At 46.7% G+C, this 25,651-nt stretch overlaps 1 non-coding gene across 1 annotated transcript; it reads right to left on the bottom strand.

Annotated features, from left to right (window-relative positions):
* Nucleotides 1-16,785: 16,785 nt before the first annotated feature.
* Nucleotides 16,786-16,869, bottom strand: TRNAR-UCG. Its single transcript has one exon. It is a non-coding gene; the product is annotated as a tRNA-Arg (tRNA).
* Between the last annotated feature and the right edge of the window lie 8,782 nt (nt 16,870-25,651).

Raw genomic sequence — 25,651 nt, 5'->3', positions numbered from 1 at the left:
AGAGGGAGAGAGAGAATCCCAAGCAGGCCCTGTGCTGTCAGCACAGAGCCCAATACGGGGCTCGAACCCACGAACTGTGAGATCATGACCTGAGCTGAAATCAAGAGTCAGAGGCTCAACCGACTGAGCCACTCAGGCACACCTATGACACTTTATTTCTTACAGAAAATTTGACGTAAATATGGCACGGTTTGTTTAACTTTGATAAATCTGCCTGGTAGAATATGGTGGACGTTATTCTCTGTACCTTTTATTATTTTATTTTATTTTTTTTAATTTTTTTTCAACGTTTATTTATTTTTGGGACAGAGAGAGACAAAGCATGAATGGGGGTGGGGCAGAGAGAGAGGGAGACACAGAATCGGAAACAGGCTCCAGGCTCTGAGCCATCAGCCCAGAGCCTGACGCGGGGCTCAAACTCACGGACCGCGAGATCGTGACCTGGCTGAAGTCGGACTAACCGACTGCGCCACCCAGGCGCCCCTCTCTGTACCTTTTAAAGGAAAAGAAGAGATTGGTGAAAAGGAGATGTGGTTATTCTTTTACTGGGCCCGATTTGTAAATTAAACCTTTTCATAGTATGTATGTACAGGAAAAAGCATAAGATCTATAGGGTTCAGTGCTATCTGCAGTTTCAGGCATCAGAGTCATGGAACGCGTCCTCCATGGATAAGGGGGGCAACAGTATTTCTAAGGCAGAGACAAGATTTCTGACATGCAGGATGAGTGGTGCAGGAGGGAAGGAGGAGTCAAAGATAGCTCCCAGACTGCTGGACTGGGCAGCTGACCTCTTATTAACTGGAAGATGATACATTAGTATTATGTAAGCCACCAAGTTTGTGATAATTTGTTGCAGCAGCAATGGAAAACGCACACCGCCTACAAGGTGAAGGGGTAGAGGAGAAGAGGAAGCAGCCAGTGGGGCTGGGGGAAAACCAAGATCAGGATGTCGTGGGAGCCAAGGAGGAGGCAGCAGGAGGCCGTGTCATCTGTCGCTCTCTGTGTCATCAGATAGGATGAGGATGGAGATTCTGCCACTGGACTTAGGAGTGTGGAAGGTAACTCTTTGAAGAGTTTTCTGCAAAAGGGGGACAAAGAAATGGGATGACGGTTAAGAGATGTTTGTAGGGGCAGCTGGATGGCTCAGTTGGTTCTTGACTTTGGCTCAGGTCATGATCTCCTGGTTTGTGGGATGGAGCCCCCATCGGGCTCCATGCTGACAGCGCAGAACCTGCTTGGGATTCTGTCTCCCTCTCTTTCTGCCCTTCCCCCACTTTCATACACACACACACACATGCACACACACACACAGTCTCTCTCTTTCAAAATAAACATAAAAAAAAAAAGATGTTTGTAGACGTCGTTGTTTAAAACGGGAGAAGTAACAATGTGTTTGTAAACTGATAGGAGTAATCTGGAGAAAGGGAGACCTGCAGAGGGCAGAGACCAGCTGGAGGGCCGTCCGTGAGCAGCAGGACAGCGGCTAGTGCGCAGTTAGAATCAGCTTTCCCGGAAAGAGAACGGCAACGCAGGAAAGCAGAATTCGTGGCTGTTGTTGCTGGTAGCTGAGTGGCTTTGGCAGCAGGAGTCTATGACTTTCTCTTCTGCTTGCCCCGCTTTCTCAGGACCAGGGGATTTGCAGAGAGACATAGAATAGCGCTCTAGGAGAGCGGGAACACGAACGGACTAGGGAACCACAGAATGATTGCCAGACAGCATGCAAGACCCGCTTAAGCTGCATTTCCAAAGGGAAATAAAGGAAATAGAAATCATAACCAAAAGTAGATTTACCAAGGGCAGGTTTCTCCTGATGCTAGCGATCTAATTCCCAGCTCACATTTGCCTGACACGGGGGCTCTGAGCACTGGGTCTTGGACTATTAGCAAATTTTTGGCCTCTCATCTATGAGGCCTCTGGGCTCTGTGTTGTTACCTGCCTCCCCGGAGCTAGTCTGATGAATATCCTGTTCTGTTCAAGGCCAGATGAAACGAATTTTTCTGTTTCCAGCCGCACCACACCCTTTAGCGACCTCCCACTGAGGTCTGGTTTCTGGTCTAGACAAGACACTTCTTTTTTTTTTTTTTTTTTTTTGCTCATTTGCATAGGAGAGATTATTGACATCAGCCAGATCCCAATGAGTGCACAAACCTGTCTCAGCCCAGGTTCCCAGCCCCAGCCCTGCTCCCATCTCCTCTCCCAAGTAGCATCTTCCTTTTCTGTGGAGAAGTGTATCTAGCAAATCTCATAGAAGAGTAGCAATGATACATCTCCTATCTTCCTTTTCTATGGAGAAGCGTAAAAGTCCCATGCATACGTAACAATGACCCACATCCTATAGAAATGATACAGTGATCACCATGGGCTGTTCTTTCACAGACTTTGAGAGCACACAGGGGGAAGAAAGCAAGCACCACCAGGAGGGCGATGGGATGAAGTGCTGATTTAGAAGGCGAGGTCAAAGACAAATGTTCCTTATCCAGTTTGGTCAACATTCTGCCCATATGTAGGACTGGGGAGTTAAAGCTATTAAAGAAAGAAAACACCAGTCACCATCTAGTTAGGAAGATAGTTTTCTATGCATACGAAATAGTCTGCATTTTCTCTGGAAGTTTCCAGGATTCCTCTGCTCCATTGGGAGTCAACTATTGGCTGTTTTAGCTGGAGGACGGCTCCTTTCCTACATCCATAATCCCATTTACCCACTCCCTCTACCTAGAATGCCTCCTCCCCTAATCTCCAACAACCCAAATCCTTTTTGGGTGTCAAACTCTTCTTCAAAATTTGCCTCCTGTATCAAGACCTCCTCAGTTTCTTCAGCCAGAATTGGTCTAAATTTCTCCATGAATTCTTAAAGCAGTGTCTCTTAAACTTCCTTTATTATTATTATTATTATTATTATTACCTTGCTAAAGAGAACTTTTTAGACTCCCCCCCCCCCACCCCAGTAGCTTCCTGAAATTGTAATAACCCAGGATAAGAGCGTCCAGCAGAAGGCTTGGTCTCCAGGACTTTAAAGCCATGGTAATAAGAAGGAAGCAATACAAGTCACATGACTAAAAAATGGGCACAGCCGATTTCCCCTACTGGTTTGAGTGAGGTTCTGCCCACAGGATTCCAGGTTCCTTGATTCCTTCTTTGACCAGGCCACTCACTGACACAGACACCAAAAACCTGGCGCAGACATTGGATTTAAAGCACAACAGAACCAGAAAGAACATACAAAATATAAGTCTCCATTTTAGAAAATGATTACGAGTATCTTAAATTTGAATCAGATAAACAATGGATAGATTACAAGGCATTCTCACTACTAAGGTGTCTTAGAGTGCGCCTTTAGCTAGTAGTATTGTGTGGGGCAATGAAAATAGAACTTGACTTGTAAAAAATACACACAAATTTTGGGAAACATATATACCGTATGGAGCATGGTGCACCAGCATAGCATCTATCTGAATGCGAAATGTCGTGTCTTGGCGAATAGGGAGGCCCGAGGAGAGGGAGGGAGACAGACGGGGGAATAGAATACACATATGTATCGATTAAAGTCACCATCTTTATATGAATGTGGCACCCCCAAACAATTACAATAGTAACATCAAAGAGCACTGATCACAGACCACCATAACAAGTGTAACAATAATGAAAGAGTTTGAAATATTGCAAGAACTACCGAAATGTGACCTAGAGACATGAAGTGAGCAAATGCCGTTGGAAAAAGGGTGTCGACAGACTTGCTCAACGCGGGGTTGCCACAGACTTCACTTTGTAAAAAAAACCCAACAAAACCCGCAATATCCGCGAGGCACAATAAAGCGAAGCGCAATAGAACGAGGTAGGCTTGTATACAATTAATGCTTGATCACTGAAGAAAAGTTGGAAGATGCCGAAAAACATAAAAACCCAAATGGGGTAATCCCAGCTATCTAGAACTAGCCACTGGCAACATTTTGATGAGCATCCTTCCGGTCTTTTTGCTATCCAATCCATTTATCTATTTATCTACGTTATCTGCCTCCCTTATCTTGCTTTCTTGATTTTCTTCCTCTTCTCTCTAGCCATTTCTCTTCACGGGTTTCTTTTTCTCTCTCCGTGCTGATGACATTGTTTGTTACTGGTAGAGATTTACAGACACTGTAAAGTACTTCCTCATCCTCATCCCTGAATATGAGCATTCAGTGAATGTGTGCAGAATGACTGAACTTTCTCAGGCAAGATGGAGATTTTCTTTAACCTACAACTCTGCGTTCGCTGATAAACACTACGGCCGTTCACAGATGTTTAGTGCTCTTTGCCTTTAGCACATGGTAAGATTAGATTTCATACTTCTCCGCTGTTGAATTTAAGTGGGACCCTGTGACTTGTTCTGGGCAATGAAATGGGAGCAGGATAGTTGTGTCACATGGGCAGGACCAATACAGACTTGGCCACTTTTTTCCCCTCTGCTTAGGTGATTAGCCATCTTCCATTCAGAGGCTCGTCCATCGAGCAGGGGCCTGGATTGAGAATGACGACAAAATGAGGCACTTGGGTGGCTCAGTCGGTTACGTGTTCGACTTCAGCTCAGGTCACGATCTCACAGTTTGTGGGTTCAAGCCCTGCATCGGGCTCTGTGCTGACAGCTCAGAGCCTGGAGCCTGCTTCCGATTCTCTCTCTCTCTCTCTCTCTCTCTCTGCCCCTCCCTGCTTCTGCTTTCTCTCTCTCTCTCTCTCTTCAAAATAAATAAATAAACTTAAAAAAAAAAAAAGAATGATGGTAAAATGAAGCAGAGCTCCCAACTACCCACAATGGACATGGAACACAAGCATGAAGTTAAACATTTGTTGTTTTACACCAGTGGTTGGCAAACTAGGAGCTGATCGTGTTTGTAAATAAAGTTTTATTGCAACACAGCCACAGCCACGGATTCATGTAATGGCTGTTTTCATGCTAGAAAGGCAGAGTTGAGTAGTTGTTACATAGACCTTATGGCCTGCAGTCCTCACTGATACACATTCTAAATATCCAAATGAGTATTAGGAACAGGCTGGGGGGGAGGAGAAAGCCACAGCACCGGTCTTAGAAGACCAAGTAGCTAAATCTGCTTTTCTTAACCTTTTAAAACCCATCACAGTTCTTTTTCATATATTCCTTAAAACCCATTCTTTTTTTTAATCAATTTAAAAAAAAAATTTTTTTTTTCAACGTTTATTTATTTTTGGGACAGAGAGAGACAGAGCATGAACGGGGAGGGGCAGAGAGAGAGGGAGACACAAAATCAGAAACAGGCTCCAGGCTCTGAGCCATCAGCCCAGAGCCTGATGCGGGGCTTGAACTCACGGACCGCGAGATCGTGACCTGGCTGAAGTCGGACGCTTAACCGACTGCGCCACCCAGGCGCCCCTTTTAATCAATTTTTTTAGTGTTGATTCATTTTTGAGCGAGAGAGACAGAGTGCGAGCAGGGGAGGGGCAGAGAGAGGGAGACACAGAATCCGAAGCAGGCTCCAGGCTCTGAGCTCTGAGCTGTCAGCACAGAGCCTGATGTGGGGCTCCAACTCCCAAACTGCAAGATCATGACCTGAGCCGAAGTCGGATGCTTAACCGACTGAGCCGCCTAGGCACCCCCAAACTCAAACATTCTTAATGTTTAAAATGTAATTCACTTGTTCTTTACGAAGAAGAAGTCAAAACTGTGGTAATTTCTGCAGAGAGTTTTACTTCGATCTTCAAAGAGGCACTTTTTCGTTTTGTTTTGTTTTGTTTGGCGGTGTATCAGGGCGAACAGCAAGTCTGAAAGGAGAACAGGACATAGAGAGCTTATCATCTGCTTGCTAATCAGTGGCGACCCTCTTCCCAGGTTCTCATAACCACGTCCGGGCCCTTGGAAGGACAGTGGCTCTACAGCCATCACTAGAGACAGGAAAAACTCAAGGGGAGATGCCAGGAGGGTCCTGTGCGGGGGTAGGGGGTTCCAATAGACATGTCCTCTCAGTCAGAGCTCAAGGGGGACGCTGCAGGCAGCCTGTCCCTAGAACAGGAGGGATGAAAGGTCTGAGAAGTCAGAAGGACATAACCTGGGGGTGAGGGTTCTGAGAAGTAATGGATCTGCAGACTAAAGGGGAGGGGTGACAGGGAGTGCCTGGAGGGCTTTGCTCAGTGCTTTATACCTGAGCCAAACTACCCGAACAAGGAGAGACTGTTCTAATGAGAACCCTCAGTGATCTGTACCTGCCGGGGACACACATGGCTTCCGTGCCCTCTGGGGCCCAGCCCACCTCCTTTGCTCCCCTCCCTTCTCCCAGGACTCCCTCTCTCTAGCCACAGTCTAGACTCTACTTCCTAGGATGCTTCCACCCCCTCTCACCCCCCACCACATGATACAAGCACAAGGGCTGTTTACATTTCCCGGGAGCACAACTACCTTGACCAGTGCCTAATCCAGCCATCTGGAGTCCCTAGTCCCTTTGCCTCATTGGGTTCACCTGTAAAATTAGGAGTTTGATGATAGAATCTGTAAAGTCACTTTTAACTCTCAAGGTGTTTCTGCAAATCATTACAGGGGAATAGAGATCACCAAAAACAAACAAACAAATAAAGGAAAGTTATAGGCTTTTGGGAAACCTCACTATATCCTCGTAAATGTTTTGTCTGAGTTATGGTGAAATGAAAATGGGCCCAAATTTCTCCAACTCCTTTTCTTGAAGGAGGGGAAGCTCCTACTATACAGGAAACTGTCATTTGTATGTCAAAAGGTGGGACTCGCAGGAGGGTTTCAGGGTTTCATCCCCAGAGGTTAGAAGTCTGAGTGGCGATCTGGATCCCAGATAACATTTGTCTGAGATGTTTTCATTAGTAAATGTACCAGGACAAACTTTTGGACATGAAGACAGGCCTGAGATTTTTGGAACATTTAACCATTAAATATTTTCTTATTCTATTCCTTGAAGAAGAAGAAGAAGGAGAAGAAGAAGAAGAAGAAGAAGAAGAAGAAGAAGGGAAGAAATCTCATTGTCTTATTCAAGGCCAATGATGCTCATCTAGCTTCTGCCTCCCTGGAAGCCTTGGCTTCTTGATCCCACCTGCCCACAGAGGCACTGTTTAGAAAGCCAGATAATCAAGGAGTTCAAGTGCAGGCTTCAGAGTCAACCAGCTTGAGTTTGGATCTCCTCCCACTACTTGCCTGAATGGTTAAGGGCAAATACATAAAAATACATAACCTTTTCTAAGCCTTACTTTCGTCATCTGTACAATGGATGCCTATCTTTTTTTTAAGTTTTATTTTATTTATTTGGAGAAACAGAGCAAGCTAGGGAGTGGCAGAGAGAGACAGAGAGAGAGAATCCTAAGCAGGTTCTGTGCTGTCAGCACAGAGCCGAACAAGGGGCTTGATCCCATGGAACCCTGAGATCATGACCTGAGCCTAAATCAAGAGTCGGACGCCTAACTGACTGAGTCACCCAGGTACCCCGATGGGAACCTATTTTATAGAGCAGTAGTTTTAAACGAGAGAAAACATGGGCATGGGCTTCCTGGGTGGCTCAGTCAGTTAGGTGCCCAGTTTCAGCTCAGGTCATGATTTCAGGGTTTGTGGGCTGGAGAGCCCAGCATCAAGCTCTGTGCTGACAGCTTGGAGCCTGCTTGAGATTCTGTGTATGTCTCTCTCTCTATCCCTCTCCCACTTGTGCTCTCTTTCTCTCAAAAATAAATAAACATTAAAAAAGAATAATAAACAAGGAGTGCCTGGGTCGCTCAGTTGTTTAAGCATCTGACTTCAGCTCAGGTCATGCATGACCTCATGGTTTGTGAGTTCCAGCCCCACGTCGGGCTCTGTGCTGACAGCTCAGAGCCTGGAGCCTGCTTCGGATTCTGTGTCTCCCTCTCTGTCTCTGCCCCTCCCCTGCTTGCACTCTGTCTCTCTCTCGCACAAAAATAAATAAATGTTAACTACATATATAAGTGTTAAAAAATTAGAAGTAAAAGAAACGAGAGAAAACAAGTCATGCCCCTGGTGCAGGGTCTAGGGAATAGCGAATGCTCACCAGATACCAGCAATTGTTACCCTACTGGATTTTTGTAGACCACATAAATCCTACGGCAGGAGATGCCTCCCCCTGACCCCCCGAACCCTAGACCCCAGTCTGCTATCTGCTCTTTCCCCCATAGTCCTTTTATTTCCTATTTTTATTATGATTATTTTTAATAGGATTCACCATTCCTTGATGCCATATAGGCAAGCTGGGCTTTGGACTGGCGTGCTGAGAGGCAGAGTGGTAGGTAGAGAGCTTATGGAACGGAAGAAATCAGTGGCAACCAGGGGCCCCGGGTATTTTGACCCAGAAATCCTCCCTTTTCATCCTTGGTTGGTGGGCAGGGGTGCAAAGTGCAAACACCAGGTCCAATGGGAGCTTCCTTTCTGGGACGAGGGCTGAACAGAGAGCTTTGAAAGCCCAGCTCTGGGGGCGCCTGGGTGGCGCAGTCGGTTAAGCGTCCGACTTCAGCCAGGTCACGATCTCGCGGTCCATGAGTTCGAGCCCCGCGTCGGGCTCTGGGCTGATGGCTCAGAGCCTGGAGCCTGTTTCCGATTCTGTGTCTCCCTCTCTCTCTCTGCCCCTCCCCCGTTCATGCTCTGTCTCTCTCTGTCTCAAAAATAAATAAACATTAAAAAAAAAAAAATAAAGAAGAGAAAGCCCAGCTCTGCCAATGACTCGGGCAAGCACTAGGTACACGGTGGGACTCAAGATGATCCCAGAAGTCATTAGAGAAGGTGCTCATCCCCTTCCTCCCCTTCTCCTTCCTTAAAAGAAAGTTTTCTCCCGTCTCCTTCCTTATTCGAGTTTACCTGGGGCTTCCCCCTGACCCAGACACCCCACCACCCCTGAGCCACCTGGGGGAGGGAGTCTCACCAAAGGCGTTTGGGGCCCCTTGCAGGTGCAGAGCGGGGACCTGGGCCGGCCTGGGGGCAGGTGCGGCTGAGGATTGGCAGACAGCTCCGCGAGCAGCCAGCAGCCGGAGCCCAAACTTGGCGCGCCCTGCGGGCCGAGCTGGGGTGGGGGTGGAGCAGGCGGGGAGGGGGGCGACATCAAAGGCGCGGGGACGCGCGGGGGAGGGGCGCCGGGGGCGCGGGGCCGGAGCTGATCCGCCAAAGCCCTGTCCTGCCCACCAGCATGTTTCGGCTTCTTTCAGAAGAGAAAATTCGTCCATTAAGGTCGCGATCGCTTTGGTTCCTTCCAAAGCCCGCCGCTCGGAGGAGGCCGCCGGGCTTCTGGGGACAACCGGGCTGGGGGCAGCCCGGCCCGGTGGCTCAAAACCGTCCAAACGACCGAAGGAGTGTGAAGGGAGACAGATGCCGAGGCGGCGCGGCAGCTGTGACCGCGGGGTTGCAGATCTCCGCGAAGACGCGGACAGCGGGACCCCGTGGCGGGGGAGGCGGGGGCTCCGAGGGACCCGAAGTTCTGGGACTGGACAGAGAGGGGCGACATTTGCCCCTGGCGGGGTCTGCGGGTGCGAGGCAGATTATGCGGAGAGGGCCGCGTGGCGCTGCCGCAGCTGACCTCCAGAAAATAGGTAACTGAGAAAAGTGAGGGTGGGGGTAAAAAAAAAATGGCTAAGAAGAAAAAAGGTGAGAAAAACTCAAAGGGAAAAAGGACAGTGGGAAAAGAGGGGTGGGATCAATGGGAATAGTCCGTTGCTGGGTCGACTCCGATAAGTTCGCAAATAGAAAGTGGTTGGATGTGAAACAGTTATTCTCAAAGTGCTTCCCCTGGACCAACAGCAGCAGCGTCGCCTGGGAACCCCTTAGAAATGCAAACCTACTGCTCAGAAACTTCCACCCAGCAATCTGTGTTTCAGAAGGTCCTCTTGGTGATTCTGATGCGGGCTCAAGTTCAAGAACCACTGGTACAAAGGAGGGGCACTGGCCTGGGGGCTGGGAACCTGGGCCCCTAGGTTTTCCCATCAGTAGAAGGGAGGGTTGGACTAGATCAGGGCTGCTGATGGATGGAGTCGGGCAGGTCACACGGAGTGAGGTGGACCAGGTTGGGAACGTCGCACCCCAGAGGGCCTTAGCCCTGTGCCAGCCAGTTGTTGCCTGGCTTGAATCAGGGACAGGGTTGCCATATCATCTGGTTTTGCAAGAGGAGCTGGAAACCTGGATTTTTAAAATGTGAAATCTCGTGTGTGTGTGTGTGTGTGTGTGTGTGCGCGCGCGCGTGCGCGTAATGTTGGCAACTAATTAAACATTTTAAAAACATTGTTGGGTCTTCACTGCAGGCCAAGCAAAACACATCTGCAGCCTGGATTTACCCTGTGGGTCCCAGCTTCTATCCTTCAGACTCCACGATCTCATCTTACTCTGAGAGGGTCTGTGAGACGTAAAATGTGGCCACTGCCCTGAAATGGAAAAGTGGGACTTCCTGAACTTCTAAGAAAATATTGTTAGCAGAGAAAGCTTTTCCAACACGTCACAGTCACATAAAATTATGATTGTTCCTTGAATTGAACTCCCTCCTTGCTGTTCTCTGTCATCCTCGTAATCGGGGATCCTCATTGTTCTCATAATTTAGACCGAAAAATACAGAAGCATTAGGCCACCTGCTCAAAGCCATTTGCCAGAGCGAGCCCGTGAAGTCCTCTCTCCCCAACCACAACTTCCTTGTGAAGACCCATTGTAACAAACACCTAGTGTTTATCAAATGTTTCTCCTACATGCCAGTGGTTGTTCTGGATGTCTTCCATGTAGTACCTCTTTTAATCCCACAACAACTCTATGAAACGGGTATGGTTATTGTGTCATATTTTATAGATGAGGAACTAGAGGCCCAGAGAGGTTAAGTGACTTGCCCAAGGTCGTCCAGCTCGTACGCAGCACATGGCAGAGTAGGGATTTGAATCCAGGCGTCCTGGCTGGCTGCGGAGCTCACCACACTTTACTGCCTCCCCTGTTGTCAAGGATAAGCCTCATCTTGTCCTACACAGACAGGATCCCTAGGAATGCGGCAGCGCGGAAGGACATAAAGGGCCAGTGCACGTGGAGCTGTGACCCAACCAGGTCGGCCCCTGTGCAGCATGCCCACTAATGTAGCCAGTTGGGCTTAAGGTGTCACCGAGTTTGACAGCTTTAACAAAGGGGGTGTCACCCGGAGAAGATGAAAGAGCTATTTATTTGAGGATTAGAGCCTTAAGAAATGTCTGTAACTCTGCAGGCTGTGTTTCTGTATCTCATCCTCCTTGGTCCTGACAGAGCGCGCTCAGGGTTTTAGAGGGAAGAATGCGTCGTAATCTAGTTTAACGGTACAAGGCTTTCTAAGCAGAGGAACTGTCTCCCTACCTTACAGCACGCGTTCTTTTTTTTAAAAATTTTTTTTCAACGTTTATTTATTTTTGGGACAGAGAGAGACAGAGCATGAACGGGGGAGGGGCAGAGAGAGAGGGAGACACAGAATCGGAAACAGGCTCCAGGCTCTGAGCCATCAGCCCAGAGCCCGACACGGGGCTCGAACTCACGGACCGTGAGATCGTGACCTGGCTGAAGTCGGACGCTTAACCGACTGCGCCACCCAGGCGCCCCAACAGCACGCGTTCTTAAAGGCTCCAGGTGGAAAGAGCACTGAAAAAGGAGTCAGGAGACCTGGGCCCTAGCTCCAACCTTATACATAACTGACTGTGAGGCCTGGGGAAACAATTTTACCTTTCTGGGTTCCAGATGCTTCCTTTCCTGTGTTGTCTACTCCGGTAGCTGCTCGCCACATGAAGCTACATTAAAAAATTCCGTTTCAGGGGCGCCCGGGTGGCTCAGTCGGTTAAGTGTCTGACTCTTGATTTCGGCTCGGGTCATGATCTCACAGTTTGTGGGTTCGAGCCCTGCATCGGGCTGTCAGTGCAGAGCCTGTTTGGGATTCTCTCTCCTCCTCCTCCTCCTCTCTCTGTCCCTCCTCTGCTCGTGTGCTCTCTGTCTCTCTCAAAATAAACAAACGCTTTTAAAAAAGATTTAAAAAATCCAGTTTCTGAGCTACATTTTTGGTGCTCAATAGGGTTGGGTGGTACAGATGTAAAATATGTCTGTTACGGCACAAAGTTCTATTGTGTGGTGCTATTTGTGATTGAATTAGATCATCCTAAAGCCCTTTGAACACACATATTCTGTATTTTGTCTGTTTCTGCTACGTGAGCAGTCACTACTCATACCTGCGAGACATGCCCTAGGGATGGCTAGTCTCTGCCAGTAAGAGAGATAGAGTGAGCTAATCCATTTTCAGCTAGTAAATTCACCTGTGCCCAAGAGCGGTTACTAGAGAGGCATCCGATCAGAATTACTGGTGCAGCTTTTGACCACGAACATTCCTGCTCTGTGAAGCCTGCTGGCTCCCAAAGGGAGTGAACATTGGATCCAATTATTTGGGGTAAAAGTAAGAATGTTTCAACTTCAGGAAGTCTTAACAATCTGCCCCTGGCCTGGTTTGGGGATGAAAACTTTAGAAGGGCACCATCAGATAACAGTAAAAGCTAACATGTATCTAGCACTTAGCATATGCCAGGCATTGTCCTAAGCACTTAACACATCTTAACCTATTTAACCCTCATAGCGATTCTGTGAGGTGAGTACTACTGTTGCCCCATTTTGCAAAGGGGGATCCTGAGGCGCAGAGAGATTCAGCAGTGCCCACGTTCACATGGCTGCTAAGTGCTGGAGCTGGGATTAGAACTGCCAGATGAAACAGCACTGAAATTCACTTTTTACTGGACGTCCTGTATTTTTGTGGGCGGATCAGCAACCCTACCTGAGGTCCAAGTTCAGGCTTCCTGGCACCAGAGTCTGTTAACTCTTCTATTTGTCGCCTCTTCAAAGAGAAAGGTAATTGTGGGCACTCTGTTGTAAAACAACAAGGAAGCACCTCTTTGGAACTGCGCAGCTGCCCTCCTCCATGTATCCCCAAGTCTTCGTACTCAAATGCATGAACGTCAACCAGAGCCACGAGGGACCTTGGGAGCACACATTTTCTGCACACTGACAGATGCCCAGTAACAGGATCAGGTTCCTCTTTCCTAAAGCATAAGCCCTGCTTCGCACCCGGACAAGTAGCCTGTATTATTCCCACAATTCCAGGACCCACCCCCCTCCCCCACCTGCCAGTGGAAGTCCTCTCATTACTTTAGCTTTAACACCAGACACAAAAGTCAGGTTGCCGCATGACAGTACCTGGGGCTTATATTTAAAAACGGTTTCGGAGCACCTGGGTGGCTCAGTCGGTTAAGCTTCCGACTCTTGATTTCGGCTCCGGTCATGATCTCATGGTTTGTGAGTTTGAGCCCTGCATCAGGCTCTGCACTGACAGCGTGGGGACTGCTTGGGATTCTCTCTCTCTGCCTCACCCCCATTCGTGCTCTCTCTTTCTTTTTTTCTCTCTCTCTCTCTCAAAATAAATAAATAAACTTTAAAAATTAAAATTAAAAAAATTAAAATAAAAACGGTGTCCCAGCCAACTCTAGACCTGCTGGAATTGAATCCCCAAGGGTGGGTCTAGGAGCATGTGTAGTTTTAATAAGCTCCCCAGGTAGTTCTGTACGGTGCCCAGGGGCTGCCTTCCCACTCTCAGGAACTTTCCCTTCCTCTTAAGGGCCTAACCTGCATCACATTCCACACACCCCAGCTCCCAGTGCTTACCGTCTACCTTGTTACCCCACATCCTTTCTAGTCTCTTCCACCACTGCCTATTTCCTCCATTCATCTCTTGTTTATTCTTCCTACCCAGAGCTGCATCTTCCCAGGCTTTCTTGCCTAGTGCTGTTTTGGATCCAATGTAGTCAAATTTATGAGCTATCGCTCTAGCCAGAGTCTCATGATTCATTCTTGTACAGCCTCCACTATCATAGGGTCTTAGTAGTTGGATGTGTGGACGAGAACTCAAAGAACAAAATCCTCATTTTACAGACGGAAAAAAGGCTTCAAGGGACGCCTGGGTGGCCCGGTTGGTTAAGCATTCCAGTCCTGATTTCAGTTCAGGTCATGATCTCTCGGTTCTTGGGATCGAGTCCTGCATCAGGTTCTGCCCTGAGGGTACAGAGCCTGCCTTGGGATTCTCTGCTCCTCTCTCTGCCCCTCCCCTGCTCACTTTCTATCTCCATCTCTCTCTCTCTCTCAAAATAAATAAGTACACATTGAAAAAAAAAAAGTAAGCTGGAAAAAAAGGCTTCAAGACATGAAGTAACCCTCCCAAGATGCAGGGAGAGCTTGAAGGGAATTTGTCTGCAGAATCTGGTCTCTGGAGACCCAGGCATATGAACATAAGATGTCTCATACTTACAGGGACAAATGTCTTATATTTTCAAGCTAGATCTGATCTCAAACAAAAGATGTTTGGTACATTTTTACCCCTGCTGCAGGGATGGTTTTAACAATTGGAAGTCTATTGATGAGTGATCAGCCCACATCAACTGGCCATCACCTAAGAATTCTTGGAGATTCTAAAACGTGAGATAAGTAAGCCTGTCAACCATTTAATTAACTATGTGTACTTTGGAGAAACTTTGACTCCACTACCAACAATCTGCACTGACAGGTAAGCCTGACAGGTGGGCAGGGGGGTGGGGAAGCTGGGTGTTCTTTATAGCTTTCAGCTCAGAGACTGGACAAGCACCCTTATTTTTCTTTAAAAAACTGCCTGGGGTGCCTGGGTGGCTCAGTCAGTTAAGCATCCAACTCTTGATTTCAGCTCAGGTCACGATCTCACGATTTGTGAGATCAAGCCCCTCAATGGGTTCTGGGCTGACAGTGAGGAGGTTGAGATTCTTTCTCTCTGCCCCTCCCCTCCACCCCTCCATGTGTGCATGACCACTCTCTCTATCTCAAAATAAATAAACACTTAAAAATAAGAAATTTGAAAAGTTTGAAAAAAAAAATGAAAACTACCCTGGAGCTGCCATCCATTTAGCAATTCAGTCTAATTTGCCAAGGACTTTTTTTTTTTAAGTGTTTATTTATTTTTGAGAGAGAAAGACAGCATGAGCAGGAATGGGGCAGAAAGAGAGGGTGAAGGAGGCTCCAGGCTCTGAGCTGTGGGGCTCGAACTGGTGAACCGTGAGATCGTGACCTGAACTGAAGCCAGACACTTAAACTACTGAGCCACCCAGGCACCCTTGCAAGGACTTTTTGAATATCCACTGTGTCCCCAGCACTTGTCGGTGCCATAGTGTATGGGAAAAGAAATGCGTGTCATCTTATTGGACAGACAAGACAGTAGGAGATGAGGCAGTTAGTACAAGCTCCCTACTGGGGTCCGAATCAGTGTGGAGCAAGTGTTACTACTAAGATACCTGCAAACGAACCCTTCAATGCATTCACAAAAAGTATGTGTTGAACACAGGTTTGAGCGCTGAAGAAATGGGTGGAAGCAGACAGGACGTGGCCCCTGCCCTTGGTGAGCCGCAGGCTGTTATGGGAAGTGAAAACGACCAGGGGCCTCTGACTACCAGGGACCCTCTGCTGCATCTGGAAGTGTTACGCAAGACCTTCAGGCTTGGGGTGGGGAGGGATATTTGTGGTCTGCTTCATTCCAGCAGTGACTTGAAATGAAAAGGGGGCTCATTTTTCTGTACATGATCATACACATGCAACCTCCATTATCATGCGTGTTAATGTATGTTACACATATATCACACATGGGCAAACTACCTGACTTTCTCTGCTTCCGCTTCTTAATTGATGTTATCTACTTTCCTGGATTGTTGTGATGGTTTAATTAAGTTAGACATAATAATTAAACTGCCCTTGATAAAGTGCCTGACTCCTGGACATGATATAACGAGGGTCCCCTAACCACCAGTCAATTCTACCACTTAAAATAAAAATCAGCCCTACTGTTTATTTGGTTTGGAATTCCACAGAGCAAACACTAGAGGTTGATGTTATCGCCAAATCACCAAAGCGATGAGGCCGTATGGCGCTGTGGCAAAGCAAGGCAAAAGAAGGAGAAAGAGAAAGCAAAAAGAGCAGAGAAAAGGCAGAAAGAGAGAGAAACAGTGAGGGAACGGGGAGAGAAAATGTATAGACATAATAAGAGCCAGGTGGGAGAGAGATTTTATGTTCGCTTTGGACAAGCCATTCATAACCCACACAAAAGAAAGCAACGCTATAATAGATAATTATTTAGATAGTATCTACTTAATCAGTCCCAAATAGTGCTCAATTACTACAGAATTAGAAATCCTTAATTATTGGTGTGGAATTTCAAAAGAACAGCCTAGGAAGGATGCAGACGCTCCCGTTGGGTGCCCAGGTGGGACCCAGGCGTGCCAGGCTGCTGCCATCACTCACCTGGGAGAGGGGCTGGGCTGATGTTTTCAGAAAGCAGCTGGGACAATTATAGGTCTGCGGAGAACAGCTGGAGATCCAGGAGAAACAAGTGGAAGCTAAGCTGTGCCCGAAGCTATATTTGAATCGTTGTATTTTATCTGTGGCTTTTTTACTTGAAAAGAACAAGCACAGCCATGGTGCATGCTGAATGAATGAATGAATGAGTGAATGAGGTTGAGACATTTTTATTACTTTAACACATGTTCTTTCTCTCATGCTGGTCCCATTGACAAAACAGGAAATTTACTTTATGTCTAGAAGAGGGAATTCTGATTATAGTAAAGGAACACATTGCACTAGATTTTAAGTACTTTACATAATATTAAAAAAATTTTTTTAACATTCATTTATCTGTTTTTGAGAGACTGAGAGAGACAGAGCATGAGTGGAGGAGGCGCAGAGAAAGAGAGGGAGACACGAATCCGAAGCAGGCTCCAGGCTCCGAGCTGTCAGCACAGAGCCCGATGTGGGACTCGAACCCACGACCACGAGATCATGACCTGAGCCGAAGTCGGACGCTCAACCGACTAAGCCACCCAGGCACCCCGAGTACTTTACATAATAAATAAAATCCCCAATAACTACCCTGTAATGGAGGGACTACTGTTATTCTCATTTTAGAGATAAGGAGCCTGAAGAATAAAGGTCAAGTAACTGGCTCAAGATCACACAGCTGAGTGGTGGGGCTGAGACTTGCACTGAGCAGTCTGGCTCCAGAGTTTGTGCTTCGAGCCACTAGGCCCACAACCTCTCGACCCAGTGCCTGAAGAGCAGCCTCAGACACCAGTGAAGTGAGGCTGGAAGGGACTGGCCAGGAGGGCAGAGTGTAGGGTCAGAGCATGTGGCCTTTTCCTGGAGAAGCTCCCATGAAGGAGGCACCCTCTGAGGCTGTCAGCCGAGTGTGGTGTAGGCCCGTGGGCCTTTCCCTCCGGTGACTTCCCAGCTCCTGCAGGGGTGTGATACTCAACATATCGCTTCTCTAGAGTCAGAAAATGATGTGCATCCCACCCAGTGAGCAGAATTCCTGCCCCTCCTCCCCCAAAATAATTCCAGGAAAACTTCGCTCCAAGGCCAAGGCATCCTGTGGACAGTTCAGATGTGTCAGAGATTTCTTTGTGGTCCCATCAAAGCTCTGCCAGTGAGTTACCTCTTGAATGAGGAGTCTTAATGAAAAATCAGAAGTTCACCTGGGATGGGAGGTTAAGGATCTGTTGCTGGAAGATGGCACTGTCTAGCCTGAGGGGGAAGCCGTCGAGGCTGACGAGGTGTGGGGGGCGTTTCCTGGGGCCCTCTCCCCATCTTGCAGAAGCCTGCCCACCCTGAGTTAAGCTCTGCTCTGTTGTCTGATTTTCCATAAGTGTGTTTGTACAACCGTGTGTGTGTGTGTGCATGACTTCGCCCTGACAGCGTGGTGGACAAGTGGCTTTGGACTATGAGCCTGGAACACTGGGCGATGCTGACTCTGCCCCCATTAGCTGTGTGACTGGGGTCGGCCGGCTTCCTTCTCGGGGCTTCGCTGAGCTGACTTATAAGGCAGAGGAGTTGGAGATGTTCTAACCTGGTCTGTACGGTCTCTCCCTTCGCAGTCCCTAAGGAGCAGCTCCTCCCAGACCCCAGGCCCGAGTCCTCCCTTCCTACCCCAGTGGCCACCCTGACGCAGCCACCCATGAGAACTCCTCAGCCTCCCTGTTGACATTTCAACACTTTTTCCCCCTCCTCCCCCTCCCCCTGCGCCTTGCTGTGGGGGCCAAAGCCACAAGCAAATAGGCATGTCCAAACCACGGTTCTCACCGCACCGCCAAGCAGGCTGTTCTCAGAGGTGAGCCCCCTCCTGACCCAGACTTCCAGCCCGGCTCGCTTATCTGCAGACGCTCTGTTCCTCCAGGCCCAGCACGAGACTCGGTTTCAACACAGCCCGGCAGATCCCAATCTTCCCAGCCCACCCCATCCTCGGGCACTGCCTCCAGCACACGCTCACACATCTCGGAGACTTGGCTCTTTGTCTGCAGGGACGGAGGCACCCACACCTTCCCTCCCGAGTTTCCCTGGGTCCCCGGCAGGAGTGGTGACAGTAGCACAGGGCATGGGGCGGGGTGGGGGGGATTGCACAAGCCTCCTCTGGACGGGCAGTGAGAGCATCTATTTATTATTTTTCTGCTGATTTACTGGGCTGGCGGAGTCCTGCCTTCGGTGGGAAAGCCTCGGGAGTTTGAAATCCGAAAGATGGTGGCAGTGACATTAGTGGCAGCATGGCAGGACAGGAGAGCTTCGAGTCTTAAGAGACGACTCTACATCACATCTGACAGGGTGAACTCCAAGCACTCAGCTTTTCCTCGGGACTCTACCCGTGGCCTTCACGGGAGGAGCCACTCTTTGGGGGATGTTAGAGAGGCCACCACAGGCAAGCTCTACAGATTCTCCCAGGGTCCTTCCCCTCTTTAAAAAAAAAAAAATTTTTTTATGTTTTATTTTTTTATATTTGAGAGAAAGGGACAGAGAGACAGAAAGTGAGTAGGGGAGGGGCAGAGAGACTGAGACAGAATCTGAAGCAGGCTCCAGGCTGTCAGCACAGAGCCCGACGTGGGGCTGGAACTCATAAACTGTGAGATCATGACCTGAGCTGAAGTTGGACGCTCGACCGACTGAGCCATCCCCCCTTCCCCTCTTCACTAAGGGAAAGGTAGAAGTTAGTCCTATTTCCAAGCCACTGTGTGGAGTTTGCGCTTTGCCAGTGGCTGACTTCCACTGACATCCTGAGTTCAGTTAATTATGGGCTTTAATAGAAACCAAAATAAACTCAGAAGTAGCAAATGGACCAGTCGGGTCTCCCTGGACGTGTAACACCTTGATCCTCTTAGAAGATTCATAGTCCGTGATTCCTACGCCTTCTAAGCTGTTACCTAGGCCTCCTTCAAGTCCGATCCAGCTTCCCAGTGCCCGTGCAAGTCTCCCCTGACCATCCCAGGCCTCACGATCACACCCTTTCTGAGCAGCGACTGCACACAGAGGCGCCCACATAATTTGGCCCTCAGTTGTGCAATATTGTCTATTGTTCACTAACTCTTTCTTATCTGTATTATCTCCCTCAAGAATCTCAACGACTAGGAGGCCTATTTTTTTATTTCTTTTGGAGCCTGTCTTCGATTATTTTCTGGCACAGTACTAATCACAGAGTTGGGGCTTAATAAATGCTTGCTTGATTGAGAAAGATAATACATTGTCAACAGATGAAAGGAGCCAGAGATAAGGCACAACTGTTCAAATCCCTTGGAAGAGACAGTTGCATTTATCAATTGTCGTCCAAGCTCCCCTACATTCTCTCCTCTCCCTCTTGGGAGTCACGTGACTAGGGGTGGCCAATGGATTGTGAGTGGCTGTGCCAGTGTCATTTCCCATCCGAGGGACATCAAGCCATTGGGAGTTTTCTGCACTGTTCTTTGTCCTCTGCTCCTCGCCTGTTGATATGGCTGTGTTACCAGAGAGTGGTGTCTCCATTGACTTCGGTCTCTAAGTGACCGTATGGAGTAGACCTCCCGATGTGATGGGAAAGTCAGTGATGTATCCAGAAATAAACTTTGTAGAAAACTCCTAAGGTGTGACTTACATGTGGAATTTAAGAAACAAAACAGATGAACATAGGGGAAGGGAGGCAAAAATAAGATAAAAACAGAGAGGGAGACAAGCCATGATAGACTCTTAAATACAGAGAACGAACTGAGGGTTGCTGCTGAGGTGTTGGGTAGGGGAATGGGCTAGATGGGTGATGGGCATTAAGGAGGTGACTTGTTGGGATGAGCACTGGGTGTTCTATGTAAGTGATGAATCACTAAATTCTATTCCTGAAATCATTAGTACACTATATGTTAACTAATTTGGATTTAAATTACAAAATAAATAAACTAAATAAAAACAAAAACAAAAAACAACCCCTATGGTGTGAGAGTTTATTACTGTAGCAGAACCTAACCTGGCTAACGTGATGCCTAGTTTACTTAAATATTTTTGGAAATAAGGATGATCTTCACATTGGAAAGGAAAGACCAGGAGAAATCATTTTAGTCCCAGAGAGGCCAAAAGAGGGCATCTTGCTATGCCTCTTTGCTATTTTGTTGTTTCTTAAAATGGGGTCAAGGGAGGGGCGCCTGGGGGGCTCAGTTGGTTAAGTGTCAGACTCCTGACTTCAGCTCAGGTCATGATCTCATGGTTTGTGAGTTTGAGCCCCATATTGGGCTCTGCACTGACAGTGCTGAGCCTGCTTGGGATTCTGTCTCGCTCCCTCTCTCTGCCCCTCTCCTGCTCCTGCTCTAAATAAATAAATAAATAAATAAATAAATAAAATTTTAAAAATGTGATGAAGGGATACTTGCATTGCAGATCCTGGACTCCTCACTAGACCCCCTGAGTCAGAATCTCTATTGGTAACTGTACCTCTGCATTTTTAACACACTTCTAGGTCATTTTTATCCACAGTAAAGTCTGAGAGACTCTGCTCTCACCCCTCTAGATGAGGTATTTTTCGATCTGTGGCTCAAATCCTTGGCTGCACATTAGAATCACCCAGGAAGCTTTTAAAAATGTTGATTCTCTGCCTCACTCCTACTGACCCCTTTTAATTGGTCTGGAGAAGGGCTTACATACAGTTTTATTGTTGTTGCTATTGTATAAGGTTTTCTGATGACTTTCATCTGAACTGTTGACCTGGATTGATTGTTTAAAAGCATTTTCAGTTTGAGGCGCCTGGGTGGCTCAGTCGGTTGAGCGTCTGACTTCAGCTCAGGTCATGATGTCACGATTTGTAGGTTCCAGCCCCGTGTCCTGCTTTGCGCTGACAGCGCGGAGGCTGCTTCCAATTCTCTGTCTGCCCCTCTCTCTGCCCCTCCCCCACTCGCGGGCACTCTCTCTCAAAAATAAATAAATATTAAAAAAAAAAAGCATTTCAGTTCATATTTCAGAGGGTCAACTAAGAAGGAATTGTTTCGAGACGAAAACGTGAGCTGGTATGAATGTAACTGGCATGGTGTCCTGATTTAAATGTCAGTGACCTTCAACAGCAAGGGCAAGATTCTCATTCATCTGTGACTCATCCCCATTCAGGTGGCACCAGCGACACCCACCATCTTTGGAACTTGTGTGCATGGGTGGCCTTATTCAGATGAAAGGACGTTGTCCGGGACCAGAAAATTCATCTTTCAAAAAAAGAGTGCTTCCTTCAAGTGGCGACAGGTGGTTTAGCTGGTCAAGCCTCCGACTCCTGGTTTCAGTTCAGGTCATGATCTCGCAGTTTGTGAGTTCCAGCCCCACGTCCGGCTCCGTGCTGACAGTGCAGAGCCTGCCTGGGATTCTCTCTCTCCCTCTCTCTCTGCCCCTCCCCTGCTCACTCATGTCCAGCTTTCATGAAAAAGTATTTCTTGTCACCCAGTTTTGCTTCAACTATTTTCCTTATCAATAAAGTAGGTTTAATGGGCAGTTTCCACCTTATAGGGTTGCACTGAGAGTTAATTTGACAAAAGGAAGTCACACACACATATATTCTGCAAACACACTTGTACACACACACACACACACACACACACACACACGACTCATTGTACACAAAAATTTTCTTTCACGCAGGTGAGTCAATTCCTTACAGGAAAAGCCCCTGTCGGTAATTTTTGGAATTCCTGGAAAGTTAAAGAAGTGTCAGTTGATGGGATATGAGAAATTTTTTTTTTAAGTTTTATTCTACTAACTGCAGACTGATAAACTTGGTGTGTGCCAACCCCATCATTTTAGAATCAATCTTCCAACAGTGATCATCAGGAACCGATATAGGTTCGCTGAAAAAATAAGCCCTGGCAAATAAAAGCCTCTTCCTGATAAGATTGGTTATTGAATTGGCAAATTGGTAGATAAATGTATCTTGACATAAATGTCAAGCAAGGCATTTGGCAAGTTATTTTTCACTGTTATGAATAATGCAAAAGCATATGCTTTTAGTTGAATTCTTCAAGTATGCCTAAAAATATTCATTGGTGGCTTTGTGAGCTTTCTGTGATATTGTATAAGTTACGCCTTAACTTGGAGTCCTTCAGAAAGCCCAGTGTAGCATCTCACACTGTGTGAAAACACCATAAATATTCATTAAACGAGTGCTGGAAAGGGATAGAATTCTAGTTAACTTCTCCTCACGGCTCTCTTTTGGCTTCTTTGTGTTTGATATATAGACTTGCAGCTTAGATAAAATGATGGATGATGAGGTCAAGGCTCCAAATGTTCTCTACGTGAAATCAATGGGGGAATAAGATGATCTCTTTTTTGCTGCACGAACAAGGACATAAATGCAGGTGGGGAGATCCGGCTTAACAGCCGTGTAAAGTCTGTGTTCATGTGACAACCAAGTTCATTTGAGCCAGTAATGGTCTTGGCAACTGAAACATTTAAGAATCTTAGAATTTATTAAATCATGAGGTCATCTAAGTGATGGTCTCATTTGGTGACCATTGATGGTCACCAGCAAGACCTCTTTGGTTCTCACTATAGTGGGCAAAGCAGTAGCCCCCCAAAAGACATGTCCACTCAGAATCTGGAAAATCTTGCCTTTTTATTATTATTTTTATTATATATATACATATAATCTTGCCTTTTTATTATTATTTTTATTATATATATTTAAGTTAAATATATATAGTTATTATATATAATAATTTTATTATAGTTATTATATATTATTAATATATAAATAAATTATAATATTTATTTATTATTATATTATTAAGTTAAGATGAATTAAGTTAAGTGAGATCATCTGGATTTAGGGTGGGTCCTAAATCCAGGGACAGATGTCCTTATCAAAATAGGGGAAGGCAGTGTGAAGAGGGAGGTAGGACTGGCCTGGGGCAGCAGCCAGGCAAGGAAATTTGAGGATTATCGGGAGCCCCCAGAGCCTGTGAGAGGCAAGGAATGACTGGATCGGCCCCTTAGCGCCTTTGGAGGAAGTGCAGGTCTGCCCACTTCTGACTTTGCTTCTTGGTTTTGCACTTCTGGCCTCCAGAACTGTGACAGAATAAATTTCTGTCCTTTTCAGCCACCCAGATGGTGGTGATTTCCTGCGGTGGCCACAGGAAATGAGCTGTCACTGTCACAGCGAAGCAGAGGTGTGGTGACCAGAACAGTGAATAGTCTGGGAAGTAGGATTGATGTTTGGGGATTTAAGAGGCTGCCAGAGAGGAGGGAGGGAAAGAAAACAACCTGGATTTGAGTATCGCTCGGTGGGTTTGGTCCGTCTTACACTTCACAGCACCTCTCTCCATGTGCTGCCTGCTTCACTCCTTCCTCAGGAAGAAGCTACTGAGCACAGCCCGTGTGCCCAGGCCCTCCTCTCGGATCCTCGGGATAAACCAGTGAACGACACAGGCACAATCCCTGCCTTCGAAGAGCTTGTGTTCTGCTGGGGAGGAGTTCACGAGGGCAAGGAACTGGAAAACAGAACAAAAGCCAGAGTTTTGTTTGCAGTTGGTTCTTTTTTTTTTTTTTTTTTCCTTTTTCAGAGAGAGAGACAGAGGATGAGCAGGGGAGGGGCAGAGAGAGACACACACACACAGAATCCAAAGCAGGCTCCAGGCTCTGAGCTGTCAGCACAGAGCCTGACACAAGGCTTGAACTCATGAGCAGTGAGACCATGATCTGAGCCGAAGTCGGACGCTTAACCAACTGAGCCAGTCAGGCGTCCCGGCTTGTAACTGTTTTTAATACTCGGCTAGACCAAGATTTAAATCACCCCCAGCAGAAGAGGCTTTGAGTTGAGCAAGTGTTAACATCCAGGGTGAGTTAAGAAACCCCTATTCCACCTTGGAGGAAAATGAAAATCAGAATTCTCTTACACATCGGTTAATGACAAAGAGAATTTGGAGGAGAGTTCCAAATTTTATCTGGACTTCGTTTCTTTTTCTTTCTTTCTTTCTTTCTTTCTTTCTTTCTTTCTTCTTTCTTTCTTTCTTTCTTTCTTTCTTTCTTCTTTCTTTCTTTCTTTCTTTCTTTCTTTCTTTCTTTCTTCTTTCTTTCTTTCTTTCTTTCTTCTTTCTTTCTTTCTTTCTTTCTTTCTTTTCTTTCTTTCTTTCTTTCTTCTTTCTTTCTTTCTTTCTTTCTTCTTTCTTTCTTTCTTTCTTCTTTCTTTCTTTCTTTCTTCTTTCTTTCTTTCTTTCTTTCTTTCACGTTCTTCTTTGGCGATGTTGCTTAGTGGTCACAACTGATGTTACAGTTTTTATTTTTATTTAATTATTTATTTAAAAATGTTTTAAAATATTTATTTTTTAGAGGCAGAGAGAGATACAGAACACAAGGGGGGAGGGGCAGAGAGAGAGGGAGACACAGAATCCGAAGCAGGATCTAGGCTCTGAGCTGTCAACACAGAGCCCAACGTGGGGCTCAAACTCAGGAACCATGGGATGGTGACCCGAACTGAAGTCGGGCACTTAACTGACTGAATGACCCAGAAACCCCCACAATTTTTTGTTTTAAAGGCGTATTTACTTAAAAAAATTTTTTTAATGTTTATTCATTTTTTGAGAGACAGAGAGAGAGAGACAGCATAAGTGGGGGAGGGGCAGAGAGAGAGGAGACAGAATCTGAAGCAGGCTCCATGCTCTGAGCTGTCAGCACAGAGCTTGAGGTGGGGCTTGAACCCATGAACTATGAGATCATGATCTGAGCTGAAGTCAGTTGCTTATCTACTGAGCCACCCAGGCATCCCACAGGTACATTTACTTTAAAAAACTTTTTTTAAGTTTATTTGTTTTGAGGAGAGGGGGAGGGGCAGAGAGAGAGGGAGAGAGAGAATCCCAAGCAGGGTCTGTGCTGACAGTACAGAGCCTGGCGTGGGGCTCAAACTCACGAACTGTGAGATCATGACCTGAGCCAAAACCAAGAGTTGGAGGCTTACCCAACTGAGCCACCCAGGTGTCCCTAAAGGCACATTTAAAGGACAAGTATGTGAATTTTTCTCTAGGCTCAGGACTCCATGAGAAGCTTGGGTGGTTGAATCATGAAGCATTACTATCCAACTAGTGGTAATTTACTCTAATTGAGGACAAAATACCTAGGAGGAATTGAAATGTCTCTTGATTGCTCCTTTGTAAACTCAGACCTTAAAGAGACCGTGAGAAGCAGAGAAAGTATTTTCATTTTTATGAAGGAAATTAGCAGGAAAGCAATCAGCTTCTCTTGAAACAGAATCCATTCTATGTTAGTTTTGCTAGAATTCAGGGTTTTCACAAAGTAAAAGCCGGTGACAAATGTACCATATGTCACCGGTGACAAATGTACCATATTTATACCGAAGCCAAC

Source organism: Felis catus, chromosome A3 (assembly GCF_018350175.1).
Source record: "Felis catus isolate Fca126 chromosome A3, F.catus_Fca126_mat1.0, whole genome shotgun sequence".
NCBI lineage: Eukaryota > Metazoa > Chordata > Mammalia > Carnivora > Felidae > Felis > Felis catus.
This window is presented reverse-complemented; position numbering and strand designations above follow the sequence as displayed.